Source organism: Apaloderma vittatum, unplaced genomic scaffold (genome assembly GCF_000703405.1).
Source record: "Apaloderma vittatum isolate BGI_N311 unplaced genomic scaffold, ASM70340v1 scaffold31549, whole genome shotgun sequence".
Taxonomy (NCBI): Eukaryota; Metazoa; Chordata; class Aves; order Trogoniformes; family Trogonidae; genus Apaloderma; species Apaloderma vittatum.
This window is the reverse complement of record NW_009734000.1, coordinates 29,667-44,007: the sequence shown is the minus strand read 5'-3', so window position 1 is coordinate 44,007 and position 14,341 is coordinate 29,667.

Sequence of the window (14,341 nt, the reverse complement as noted above, 5' to 3'; positions counted from 1 at the left end):
AATGGTTTCAAAGGCATGGGAGTGGAGTCACGTAGCCATAAGTAGTTGTAATGAAATGCTTTCCTGTGTTATATTGGACCCTGAGCGTGCACGTGACCCAGGTTCAGCTGATGGGTAATCCCTTCCTTAAAACGTGGTCTTTCACAGCTCAGCGTTCACAGGTGGCCTTTGACATAAATCCCATGGGACACTAACCGTTTTCTAGGAGGAACATCACGAATGTGCCAATACTCCTACTGAAATAAGTACTTGCTACTTACGCAGCAACGTGTTTGAGAGAGACGATGGTGTTCTTTGATAGCAGTTCAGGTGCTGACTTTCCCTTGGAAGGCCAGAACTGACCTTATGATTCATTTGCTACTGAACAGTCAACATCAGGTGCTGCATCACGGTCTTTGGCAGTTATTATACGATCCCGTCTTTAAACAGGGTTCTTTTGATCTGCTCTTTCATTTCATGCTGGATTCACCCTGGCTCTTGCTGCTCCACCTTGTTTGCTTAACCTGTGCTGGCCGCGCAGGTTGCTCTGCGGCGCGCCGGCTGTGCCTGCCAGACCCGCAGCCTCTCGGATCTGAGAGCCCGTGGGACGGAGGATTCTGCCTGGTGCTGGTCAGAGCGTGTTTTGCATCCTCCGCGCCTGCAAATTAGTGTGCCACCAGCTCTTCAGCACCTACATCCCCCAGGATCAATGTCCCTCATCTCAAGGGATCATGCTCTGTTCTGTTTCAGGACAAGGGCAGCACGAGTTGTGAAGCAACTACAATAACTCCCTGTCCTCCAGATCGGGGGGTTCTTTATGCTCAGGACCTGTCATTTTGGTTTTACACAGTGTTGGCTCACTCTTGTTCTACAAAGCCTTGTGAAATTGAGTAGATGCTGTATCTCTGAATAAACTGACTCTTGCTGAGGAGAGAAATGTTTGAAAAAGAAAGGAATCGAATATGTTGGTAGGTCTGTGGGTGGACCATTAACTGCAGTGGTCCAGATACTGTTTTGGGCTTGGGAGTTTACTTCTAGCTGGGAAGCATGCGGTCAAGGGACAGTGAGAGGGGGAAGAGTGGCCTGTGCGTGTTGTCCTTAGGCTTCCTGCTAAGCATCTGCTGCTAGCCTCTTCTGGAGTCAGCCGATTATTGTTGAGTTAGATGTACATTTTGTTGTTCTGTTTCTCCTGTTGACCTGAAAAGGCAGCTAAATGGTTGTTCATCTCGGAGAGTAATTTTTGTCGTTGCATTTCTGCCTTTTGAGATGCCCCTGGCAGTGTCGAACCGTGTTAAGTGTTCGCTACATGTAGTGCTTGTGAAAAGATGCATGTGGAAGTTGCTGTAGCTTGTTGTAAATTGACTCAAGTCTGTTCTAGGAAAACAGTTTGGTGATTGTGCAAGGCAGACTGGAGCCTCCTCACTTGCCTTGTCTGAAGTGAACAAAGGTGGAGGTAGGAGATGGTGGAGGCCACACCAGCCCCTGTTACCTAAGCCCTTTTAAAGAAGAGGAGGTGGTGCTACAGCTCTTAACCTCCTGTGCTGAGTACCTGGAACGTTCCTTCTCAGCATGCTAAAGCCACAGATCGTCCACAGTTGAATGGAAACTGGTAGGAGGACCTCTTCCTCGTCTTACAGAGTGGTTGTAACTAGTCGTGCTCACCGGAGGTCAGGCATTTCTTGTTCTGACTACAAACCTTACCTCTCTGCTGCAGAGGAGAGGCCAACAAACACCTCTTGTAATTGCAGGTCTGCTGTTTGTCTGGCAAGTATCCTGTAACAGTAGGAGCAGGTTGGCAGCTTTTCGACAGCCGCCTTTGACTGGGCGGATGGCTCGGAGGCTAGAAGTGGCTTCCTTTTGAAGTCCTGCAAGCTGCTGATCTCTGCTTTCATGCGTCGGTGTGCCTCAGCAGGCCCCTCAAAGCCCTCCGAATGGCCTGGGGTTCCTGGCGGAGCGCTTCTAGCCAGTCGGGGCTGTGGTTGCACAACCCTTTTTGCTGGCTACTAATGCCAGGCGAGCAAGTAGTCATGCTTGTCCCTCTTTACGTGCTGTTCTTTCTCTTGTTCTGGCTTCTTGGGGGGCTGTGTGGCAAACTGGATGTGAGGTGTTAATTTGGTTAGAACTTTGCCTGTCTATGCCTGATTAGTTCTAACCCAGGTTAATTCCTGGTTTGTGCTTTCATGCTGGTGCTGCGGAGGAGTTTGGGAGGGTCCGAGTGGCTGGGCAGACATGTACTTGAGAACAGTTGTCAGGGATTGGACTAGATGATCTCTAGAGGTACTTTCCAACCCCGAACATGCTGTGATTCTCCCGAACGCAACATGGGTGCCATGAAGTTGTGCTGTGAGCTGTGGGTGCTGTTTGCAGGGTGTCTTGCCCTGCTTTGTTGGTGCCCAAGTCTGCTCCCTTGGAAGAGTCAGTTCTGCAGGTTTCCTTGCTGCCTGCCTGCTTGCTTGTCCCACCGGGGCGTGCTCGAGCGCACACTGTTGGAAGTTGCGTATGCCACAGCTTTCGTGCCCTGGCTCCACCGCCTGCCTGCCCGTCCTAGTGGGGCTCATGCTAGCACAGTGCCCAGCCTGTCCTCCGCGACGGCAGCTCTGCCTGCCTTACCCATCCGTCCCTTCAGGCGTGGGTGAATTCCTACAGTGGCAGTTAGTGTCGAGCTGGGGGTAGAAGAGATGAGATCTGAGTCTCCCTAGGAACAAACATAAAATTAAACAACATGCATGTTTGTATTAGTCAGCCTAAACCAGACTGTGCTATTTAGGGCTCTCCGCGGCAATAAAGTTGTCTCTTGTGTTTGTGTGGGTGGACTGCAACAATTAAATCGTTTTAAGGCTGAATCTTAAAAGAGAAAATAAAATGAGAAGATGATGGTTTGGATTAAGAAAATAAATTAATTGTATCGTGTTATGCTAGAGAAAAAATAGATAGTACCTTGCAGGTTGTTTATTATTGGTAAAAATTATGTCCATTTTACATGTTGAAACTCTTCATCATTTCATAAGGAGTAGTATTTTTTTTTTTTAATCTGTTAAATTACATTCCTTACTGACGCTGGAGTGTAACTGCCTTTCGAGCTCCAGTTCTGTGTAGCAGCCTGCTAAAACATGGGCTTGGATTGCATGGGCTGGACAAATCCCAGGCGGTAGGATGATTTGGCAGCGGATTTTATGTGGCAATCAATCTTGTAGTATTATAATGTGTGCGACTCCTTATTTTCTATTGTCAGAATGAAAAGATGTACAACTTGTAGTACACTAGTCTAAGTATTAAATTAGCTAATTCATATCTGCCTAGGAGTGGAATTAAAATAAGCTGTGCTTTTTTTTTTTGTTTAAAGCTATTTTCAGTTTCACTTTCAAATCCTAGTTCAAGTAAAATGATAAAAAGTATTTTAAAGGTACTCTTAACTCATGAAAAATGCTGATGCTCCTGAGTTTATCAAAAACAGAAAACCCCACAAACAACCCAAAACAACCAAACAAAAAAAGAACAAAGTGTGTGTGTGTGGAATATGAGCTTTTGGTGATTGTGATTACAATAGAAAAGTAAAATAAATATTTGGAAACTTAGGCTGAAACTGTTCTTACTTGTGGCACGTTGGTCTAAGTAATTCTTATTCCACTTGACCAGGATTTTTGGACTGAATTGCAAAACATGCGTGCATTCGGAGTCTGAATGAAATGGTGATGCTGGGGATAAGGAGGTGCTTGCATGGCAGTTCTCGCTCTGCCCGCTTTTCATCTCGGAGGTAACTAGGTGTGAATGTGGCTCTGTGGGACCGGCCCTGCTTATCTCCACTCAGGAGGGGCCGTACTTTGGTGCAGTTCCTCCTCTCCTGGGCAGAGCCCTGGTACTGCGGTTCTGAACCTGCTCTGTCCGGACAAGCGTGGGAGCAGAGGTGCCTCTTCACTCTGTAGCTTTGATGAAGGTTAAATCATTTGAGTACTGGCTATCCTCCCAGCATCTTTGCATAATATGAGCCTTCTCTGTCCAGAAAGAAACATGCAAGTTGTATCAAGTCACTGGGGTAGAAGAGGAAGAAAAAGCTCCGCCTGTAAGAGGTAGTGAAGAGACCTAGGATGGGTTGCCCTCACCTGCGAGCTCCCGTGTCGTGCTGGATAAAGGCCCAGCCTGGAGAGTGAGTGGCTGCTGGCTTCCTGTTCTCTGATGTGTCATGACTTGGTCTGTCCTCCACGTGTGTTCTCCTGGTTCCAGCCCCTTGGCTTCTGTTGTCGAGACTGTGCACTTCTTAAGTTCTTCAGAGACTCCTTGGCTTCGGTTTTGCACTCTCTCTCAACCTCACATTAGCTGATTGTCAATTAGACCTTTAAAAATGTACCAGAGATGCCACGTAGACACTTTTGTGTGTGGTTGTGGACCCAGCGTGTTTGCATCAGCCTTTAGTTGAGAATAATCTAAATGAGTAACATGTTCCAACTTGCCTGAACAATAGGGTGTTTTTTGTCTTTGTGTAGGCATTTTACACATTTGTAAGACTCATGTCCATACCTCTGAAGCAAACCTGTGCATAATTGTTCTGCAAAACCTGTTCTAAAAACTGAAGCTGTTTAGACCTTTTCCTCCGTACACATTCCTCACAACACGAATAGTATTCTAAAGAAGGAGTGCATCAGTGTGACTGTTCCTACCTTATGGAAAGAAAACCTAAGCACCATTAAAATACTTCTTGAAAGAAACATTGTATTTCTAGGCCTTGTGCAAAAGTGGCGGTTTTTAATGAGTGGAAAAGTCTTTGACTTCATCATTTTAGTTGGGGTTTGATCCTCAATGCTGGGTAGATGTTCAAATAAAACATTTATGAGACTCTACTGTACAGTAATGTCCAGGATTTTGAGGGAATTTTATCTTGTTTCTCCATTAGGAAGGCCAGAAGGACGTGCAGTTACGAGCCAGAAGACCAAACTCGCTTTTAGAAGCTGTCGGTTTTCTTATGCAGTTACTGGAGTCTCTGGTGAGAAATCGGTGTTTCTGAGCCTGGTGGTGCAGTCTTATGCCTCCCTGAACAAAGGGTCTGCTGGGAGTGAAACTTGCTTTATTGCCAGTCTGGGGATTTGTAAAACTTTGACGTGCAGACCAATTACAACGATGCTGGTTTAGTTCCCAAAGTGGGTGCTCTTTATTCTAAAAGAGGCCCTACTGCAAGCAAACAAGAGCATTGAAGGCCCTGAAATGTTAGCATTTGAATGGTTTTGGCTTAGCTTTAAAACAATTATCTACTGGATATAGAGCTCTGGGGAGTGGACTAAAGCAAATGGGAAAGGTGAATTAACTTGAAGCTGTTCCGCAAGGCTGAGTTAATAGAGCCACAGCCTGTCAACACAGTGGCAGATGAAGGCAGGAGAAGGGGATTTTTGAGAGCTTATGTTGTGAGGCTATTCAGAAGCGAAGTAGATGCAATTCAGAGGCCACTGTTCCTCTGCAGAGTCCTCTTGTCATTGGTACTCTGCAGCACCAGCACTTGTCTGGCCCATGCAAGATTCCTGTGAGTGCCTGCGCTGTTTCCGCAAGGAGTAGTGAGAAATGTTCCTGGCCGTTTTCTGATGTAGGCAAGCCTTGAACTTGCAGCTTTTGAAAGACTGGTATTTGTCTCGTGGTACTCGATGGCTCTTTTGAGACATGGTTGAAGGAATCTTCAAAGAGGGAGATGTACAGTTTTTCTGGGCTGTGATGGAAAATCTGGATAAACAAGCAAGCGTGCTTTTTCAGGTGTATGTGTGCCACAAGACAGTGGAAAGCCAAACAAAGTGCTTTTTCTGGACAGGGAAGGACCTTGACTCCTAGCTTTTGACATGGCTCAAGGTGAGTGGAGAAGGCTCTTTTTCTCTCGATGTGGCCTGGATGAGAGTAGCACTCAACCCTTTCCCTTAAGAATACTCTCTGCTCTTTCTGCTCCTGACAAGATTTGTAACAGGATGGACTTGGTAGGATTATGTGATGGTGGGGCTTCACAGTAGTTGAGGTAATTGGAGACTTTGTGGAGAATCTAGGAGAGCAGAGGAGCCTCCTTCAACAAGCTTCAGAGGAGACGTGAGGCAGTATTAAAGAGGACCATAGAATTTGGGTGTAGGTAACTGCCTGGAGAAGTGAGGCTGGAACCAGCCTGGGATGTGGAAAACAAACCTGACTTGCTTTTTGTAGGGTCTTCAGCTTGAAACAAAAATGCCTGTGAACTGGATGTGGCCCCGGTACTGAGGTCGCAAGGCTTTGAGGGTGAAGAACCCACTGGGAATGCTGGGAGTGAAGGTCTCCTTCTATCCATCCTCTTGACGGAGAGTTCTGGAGCACTGAGGTGGAGTGTGCTGAAGAACAGGTGTGAGCAAGAGTGGGGGTAAAGGTGAAAGAGGGATGCTCAGGCAGGCTTCCTGGGACCTGTGTCGTGGTGTCCACACTGTGGTTTGTGTGTCAGAGCTGATGCACGGAGTGGTGCACTGTGTGCCATGGTGAGGTTCTTGGTGGCTGGTCAGAAGGGTGTTTGCATCCAGTTGTGTGTTTGCCTCGGGACTGTCGTACCTGAACGGTTCCTAGTAGCGTGTGTACCAGCTCACAGGGTGAGGTCTGTGGTTTTTCACAGCTCTGTGTCGGTGAGAGGTGTGAGGGACCCGCTCTGTGTGGTAGGCAGCCTGGAGGCCTTCCAGCCTCCCTTGTGTGGGTTGCTCTGACAATGACCGTCTGCAGGTTGGACTTCAGGGATCCGTTAAAGGAGTAGAGCTCGACGAGCATCTGCTAAATTCTTGCATGGCAGTTAAGTGTGCGTAGGAAAGGTTTCTTTCAAAAATGCTGACCAATGTGAACATGAAGAAAACACCTCTGAAAGAAAACTGCATTTAGAAGTGAACAGTCGCTGTAAAATGAAATCTATGAAGGTTTGGTGTGCCAGTAGTGTGAAAGGGTATGAAATGGTTGTTGTATTTTTTTTCTCCAAGTTATGAAATACTGTTGCAAAAATGTTAAGACTCCTTTGCCATGAGTGATCCTGTTTTGATTGTGTGTGAAGTGAGGGATTCTTAGGAAGATGAACACATTGCGGTTGTAAAGTTGGTGCATAAACGTGTACTGAAAACGTCCCTACTTGTCCTTGGCCTTGCAGGTGCTCGGAGAACAGTTATTCCAGTTTCTCTGTAGCTCATCTTTTATAGTCACAGCCTCCCTGTCACAAGGGCATAAATAACAGTTTGTTTTAGTTTCACGTTTTTCTGAGCTGTACAGTGAACGTTTGTGACCCTCTGCGTTGTTGCCACCCCGGTGGCTCTGCCCCGAGCTGTGGATGTGTCTAGGGTGACTTGTGCGCTCTGCCAGCACTGCTCAGCATCCCGGGAGGAGGATGAACAGTGTCCCGCGTCCTGTTCATAATGGTGCGTTGATTAAAAAGGGATGTTGGATGAGCCAAAAATGTCCAATTTAGCACTCAATTTATGGATCACAGTTGTATGAAGAAGATGCCTGTTAAAGGTGTTAGTTGATAACTTGATGCAGCTTGTAGTTCTTACCCAAATTGTTCATAGGATCACAGCCAATACACAGTTGTCGTTAGTGAGGTGGATCGGTCTCTTCTCCCAAGTAACAAGTGATAGGACAAGTAGAAATGACCTTGAGTTGCGCCAGGGGAGGTTTAAATTGGATATTTTTTTACTGAAAGAGCGGTGAAACACTGGCACAGGTTACCTAGGGCAGTGGTGGAGTCACCATCCCTGGAGGAGTTCAAAAAAAATGCATAAACGTGGCATCTGAGGACACGGTTTAGTGGTCACGGTGGTGTTGGGCTGACAGCTGGATTTGATGATCATAGAATTGTCAGGGTTGGAAGGGACCTTAAGGATTGTCTAGTTCCAGCCCTCTGCCATGGGCAGGGATCTTGAAGGTCTTTTCCAACCTTAATGATGGTATTAACACCTGAAGAAAGAAGTGTGCTTAATATGTTACGTTCTTTTTGGGTAAGAATTATAGGTCAAGAAGGCTCCAGTAGCTACTGTGTCAAGAAGCACACCAACACCAGAAGAAAGAAGTTAGGCTTGTACAGCTAACTGTGGGCTATAGTTTGGGACTAAAGTGGGTTTTCTCACCTAGTAAGAAATAAGTACAGTGGATTTTCTGCTGTTACATTTAATCGGTTTCATTAGACACCAAGGAAATATTTAAGTATTTGAATGTTAAAAGAAGATTCTGTTCATTCTCTGATCTTGAAAGGACATTTTTCTTACAAAACAAACAAACAAGAAACCTTGCCAAAACGCGTCTTCTCTGTTGCATGTAATTTTAAGTTTAAATAAAATAAATAAACATAGTAAAGATTTTGCATGTAAAACATGCAAAAAAAGAAATCAGGATTTCATTTTATTCTGAACAGAGTTAAAAACTAGAAAGCTGAAATTCAGACCTCTGAGAAAGAATTGGAGGAAATAATGAGATTTTAACCTGAGAGATGACCTGTCCCCAAAGTGATACTCAGGCTGGGGCCCTGAAGATTGCTGTTGTGCATTTCAAATATGAAAGTTAAAATTAACCTAAATGGTTGAACTGTTTTGAGTTCAATTTAATTAGTATTTTTGTCTGCTTGTTGTTTTTCATAGAAGAGCACAGTAAATGCTGAATAACATTTGTTGAGCGCTTGTCCCAACTGCGTAACGAAAACTATTCAAAGGTGATTAAACGCTCCCTCCCAATCTAAGACGTTTCAGAGATTCCTAAAAGGTTCCTTGGAGCTTTCCTGAGGAGGCTGGTGGGTGATTGCTGCCGAGGAGGTCAGGGCGGCCAGGGCCAGCAGCTGGCTGGCTAGGGCTGTGAAAAGCAGAAAAAAATGTGTTTCCGTCTGATCCGTGAACTGAGAAATGGGGTGATCTTACTCCCCGCACCCCCAGGTCACCCAGACAACCAGCCCAGCACGCTGCTTTTGGTTCATTTAGCTCAGTAGCTGCTGGTACAGTGTGCTTTGTCTAATAAATGGGCTTTAGTAGCAAAATTTGTTGGTCATTTTTCTTGTGTAATTAGTATAGTCAAGCTGCCCTAAGCCTGTTTTCCAATTAAAAGTAAACTTCTGAAATAGTCTATTTGTAAGAGAGTGAATAATCAAAATTAATGTATCACTTCCTATTATGGTGAAACGTGAACTATGAAAACTGGGAACCTGGGTTCCTGGATGTTAAAGTAGAGGCGTGGAGCTGCTTTGGTTAGTGAAATGTGCCAAATGCAGCGTAAAGCCGACTTTCTTCGCTCTCTCATCGTCTCCTACTCCTCATGCTTTTTTCCTTCTCTCTTGCCCGAATTCTTGGTTGGGGTAAGCCAAGATTTGCAGCAGAAACTTTGGGAGCCGTCCCTCCCCAGTACTGCCGGCCAGCACAGTCTCAGTAACTGTCACCGTCTCCTGTAATTCTTAACAAGACTGCCTTTATCCCTGGGAAGAGTCTTTAAAGTCCATCTTTGGTTAGTCTTAACAGTATTTTCATTTGTGTTGGGCAAAAATTAACCTTTCTTTAGAAAAGAACAAAGGACAGATGTAAAATCAGTCATTTAAATTGTGACTCGAGTTGGTAATTTAAATCGCCTTGATCAGCTTGTATTTAAACACACAGCAAACCCCGAAATGAATATTCCACCTGTGCAGATGTAAAATGCTGTTTTGAAAATCTCAGAAAAATAGTAGTTCCAAACTGTTTGGGGGTTCTTGTTTGGTTTGGGGTTGTTCTTGCTTTTTTTCTTTTGTTTTTTTTTTTTTTCTTTAACCTTGAATTTTTTTGCTTAGCTTTTCTTTGAAACGTTATGCTCACACAATTACTCAGTGGGGTTTATTTTGCATTTCTGTAGCTATTTTTTTCCTGGTAGAAGTCCAAAGAAATTTCCATCCCATGCATGCATCCTGAGTACAGAGTTCCCTGTTCGAGGAGAGTGGCTGCAGGAGAAGGGGGTGTGTGACTGTATTCAGGGGCGCTGGATATTTGTTCTGTGCGTTTATCGAATGTGAGCTGAGAAGGGTTGGGAGTATGAAGGGCTCTGAAATAACGTCACTGACATTTTGGATGTTTCTAAGATTGAGTTGGAGGGAAGAGACAGGAGGAGGGAGATGAAGTCTTAAAGCAGTGTGGAAGGTCCAAAGAAGCCTTTCCTCTTCTGTAAGGGAATTTCGCTGATGCCGTGTGGTGGAGCACAGCCCCTAGAGCTGTGGCGTGGAGAACCGGAGCAGTCTAGGGAGGATGGAAATGCTCTGTGTGGTGCTGCAGTAACCCTCGGCCGTGTTACTTGCCCGAAGCGGCTTGTGCAGCCCGGCTGGATTTTCAGGTGGCTGGGGATTGTTTTCTCCCGGGAGCAGTGCAGACCTGCAGAGAACCCGAGCTCGCACAACCCTCCCCAGAATTGCTAGTTTGGCAATTCTGCCCCTAGGAAGTTTACCACAAAATTATTCTGAAGCCGTTTGATTTCTCTGCCATCCTGCTTGTGGGAACCGCCGTGTTTTTGGGCTCTGTACCGCGGCTTAGCCTGCCAGCACTGCACTGGCATTGCTGCTGGTGCCCAGATCGCAGTGCGACGGCTGCGCGGGCTTTTGCGTGGGCAATGGCAGAGCTGTGCCAGCACCTCTTGCCCTCTCCTGCCCAGCTGCTGACGGGTGAACTGAGGCTGCGTTGGTTGAATGCAGACCATTGAGCGGAGCCTTTGCTCAGAATTCGTGCTCCCAACAGTTCGTAGACCAGAACTGCCGCATGCTCTCTGGCTTGCGTGTGGTGCTGATGTGCCATCGTCTGTCTGCGGTCACACCGAGGTGTAACAGCTGCGGGGCTTTAGAGGACATGAGCAGACAGTGTGCAGCAGCCAGAGGTGCAGCTGAGTTGCTGCTTAAGCAGAGCTTCAAGGTAGCATACAGTTGCAAGTCCAGAAATACACGGCCCTTTAGCTGCAGGTGAGGGCTGTTATTTACGATGTCTTGTTAGTAGTTATGTTTCTTGCAGCAGTGCTTTTATATCTGTGGATCAGTGTTCACTTGTGTCCAGCAATGCTTGTCTTCCCCAAACCCCAGGTCCTGTGTTACGGAGCGGTTAGTGTCCTTGCTAAAGGCACCCTGACTGTGCCCTTCGGAACCTGGTAGGGAAAAAGGGAACAAAAAAAGGTGCTGATTCCAGCTAGAAAAAAGTAGTAGAGATCACGCACTGCATTCCGTTTTAAAAGCTACTTTAAAAAAAAGAAAGTGTGCATATGGAAGAGGCAGCAAGTGGCCTCTCTTCTTAGCCTTGTGCTGCTGAGGTGCCCTGAGTGAGATGGGCCCAGGCTCCACATTCCTGTCAGCTGCATGGCTGAAGGAGGAAATATTTCAGGCACCATTTGTTAATGCCTTCCTTAACTTCTCTCTTTGACATTAGCACGAGTTCAATCTATTCCTTTTGTAGGCAGCACATCAGTGTTTGAAAATGACCTGTGTTCTGTATCTGAAGTTCTTCTGGTGCAGAAGGAGCTTGCATGGACTGGAAGACAGAGGTGAGGGCGAAGGATAGGGGAGCTTCCAGAAAACGGAGTGAAAATTATGACTTGGAGTGAGTGAAAATGACCATCCTGTGAGGACATGAACAGAAAAAGAGATCAAAGTGCTTTTCTTAGTTAAGCCATGTCTGCCACATAACGTTTGAAGGTAGATAAACTTCAGTTTATGCGTTATTGTGAACTAGATATTAAGGCAATACAACATTGCTCTTCTAATTCAGAAAAAAATCTTGGCAGAGAGATGATGTAGTTTGATTGTATGAATGGTTCTCCGTGCAAAACGATTGTGACCAACGAACAACTTCACGCAGTAGCTGTTCTCTGGTTGAGTGGTTTCAAACCCTGCTAGCCCTAGTCTTGGCTGTCTTTGCTCTGGGAATCCATGAGGAGTATTAGATAATCTTTTCTGAATATTGCAAGTAGGACAAGAAGGAAGTCCCTCTGTCAGGTGGCAGTAAGACAGTTCAATCCAAAGCTGTAGTACAAATGGATGCAGTCTTAACCACATCCATGGTGAATGTTACACAAGCAAAAGGCAAATGACTTGGGGGCCGGTTAGCTCAGACAGTTGAGCGTAGCGCTAACAACACTAAGGTTCGATTCCCATTCGGTCCCCATGTGTTGCCTGATCTAGTCGAGAGGTGGCGTCCCTGGTGGCAGGGAGGCTGGATTAAATTGATCTCTAAGGTCCCTTCCAGCTTAGGCCATTCTATGATTCTGTGATATGACTTGCACAAAGCAGTACGGACAACTTTTATTTTTGCTAGCTCAAATTGTCAAGTAAGTTCATGTTACTCACTCAGTTCTGAGAGTTTTGGAAATGTAGTAATTTCTGTTTTAATTCAGCCAGCTGACGTGGAAAAATAATGTATTAAGAGCATTGATAAAGAGTTCATTTACTCGGCTCTAACCTGCCCATTGCCTGCCAGTGTTCTCGGGGGTGCGAGGCTGCCCGCGGTGTGGCGGGGATGCTGGTGTTGTGCCACCGCTTCCGAGTACCGGCGCTTTTTGTTAATCCTCCTTTTTGAGAAGGAAGTAGCTCTTAAGCTAGTAGGTGCCTTGGGAATGGGCAACAGCTGGGTGCAAAGCAAAGATCTGCTATAACAGTAGTAATTTCTGAAGTGTTACACAGAGGGGTTTTTTTTGTATGCATTCAGTAGCAAACTGCCACTTGAGTGTGTGCTGCTGTCGCTCCCCCGGAGCTGGCGCGAGATGTGTGTCTGAAGCCGATGGTGGTTGCTGGGGGACGTTGTGAAATGGTTGCGCAGTGCAGCGGTTGGCACTCTGTCCTTCCACTCGCAACACAGCGCGTTCTGTTCAGTAGGAACTATTTTAATTGCTTTCCACTCTGTATTCTCTTAAAACTCTGCTGCTAGATGTAGAAACCCATGGCATATGTTTTGTTTGTTCCTGCAGCCATACGCTCTATTCTGCTTTGGTCATTCAAATTTATTTTGCGTGATTGTCAGCTGAAGAAAACCCTGCGTTTGGCAGCGCTTGAGCGACGAGGAGGCAGCTCCCCCGGCCCAGCACGATCAGCTGGGGAACTGCTGGGGGTGCTGGGGGAGAGCGTTGCTGTGGTGGGGAGCCTGAGGTCTGCGATGCTCTTCAGTGGGATAGCTGGTTAGGAAATAACCAGTAGTCACAACTTCTGTTAGTTAATTAACTACCAAGAGTTAAATAAATGTTGTTGGAAGAACTAGTCTGTGTGTTTTTGGCACATTTTCTCCAGAAAAGGCTCGTGCTAGTTGGTACATGCTCCATTTCTGTGCATGTCTACAGCGTGGTTTTGTGTGGTTTTTTTTTTTCTTTCTCTGTATTGATTTTCATCATTCGTTGAACATGATCTAAGCAAAAAGTGTACTTAAATGACACTGGAGACAGCTGTCTGTTAAAGTGGGACATTTATGTGCGCTGAAATGGCGCCAGGTTTTTTCTCCATTACTTTATCGAGTAACACACACCAGTAATATTTCTTTGTTTAATTTCCTTTTCTAGGTCGCTGGTGTGTCACCTTTGTTTTGTTTGAAGGGCTATGGTAAATTCTAACTCGTTCATATCAGTTTTGTTCCTGTTATTTCTCTGATAATCCTTTCTGAGGTTATGTTGGAGAAAGGGCTTTACATTGTGTTTAGGAGTCTGTATGAGGGACTCCCTTTTTTTTTTTTTTTTTTCCAGTAAATCTGTTTTGGAAGGTGCATGTGGGAAATTTGGATAAAAGCAAAGACATGTAAAGCTCTGGAAGCTGATGTGTAGCTTTTTCCAGTTTTAATCTCCTTCTTCTTTATATGGCAAGCTGAAGTTCCAGATGTTGTTTTGGCTTGGAGATAGTGAATAGGGGAAAAATAAGCATTCTTAATGTTAACAGAGTCAGACTGGCTGGTTCTGTACTGACAGGAAAATGGAGAGATAAAACCCCCATTACTGGTGCATGCACTGCCGGAGCAGCCAATAAACCAACGTCGTCTTCCCTGGAAATAAGTCCCAGACTGGCAATGATGGGGCCGACTGCCGGAGGAGACAGCTGCACTGGTGACAAGTAGGGAAGTAAAACTAAACATTAACATGCTTGAGTAGCAGTGGGGGTGCAAATCCACCTCCTCCCTCTCTTTTTTTTTTTTTTTTTTTTTCCCCTCAGTTACAAGTTAATTCTCAGCCCCCTTTCTTCTCTGCCCCAGCAGCCATCCCAGAGTCTTGCTTGCTCCCCCTCAGTCGCCGGCCGTGGGTGTTGGGCGGGGATGCATAGCCGGCGTGCAGGATGTCAGTAAAATGTGCTTTTGGGCTCAGGCAGCTTCATGGCTCTCAGAGCCTTGTCTTGGAGCACCGAGGTGGGTTCTGTGGCTTTATGAGGTCCCTGTATGGGGAGCTGCCGGGG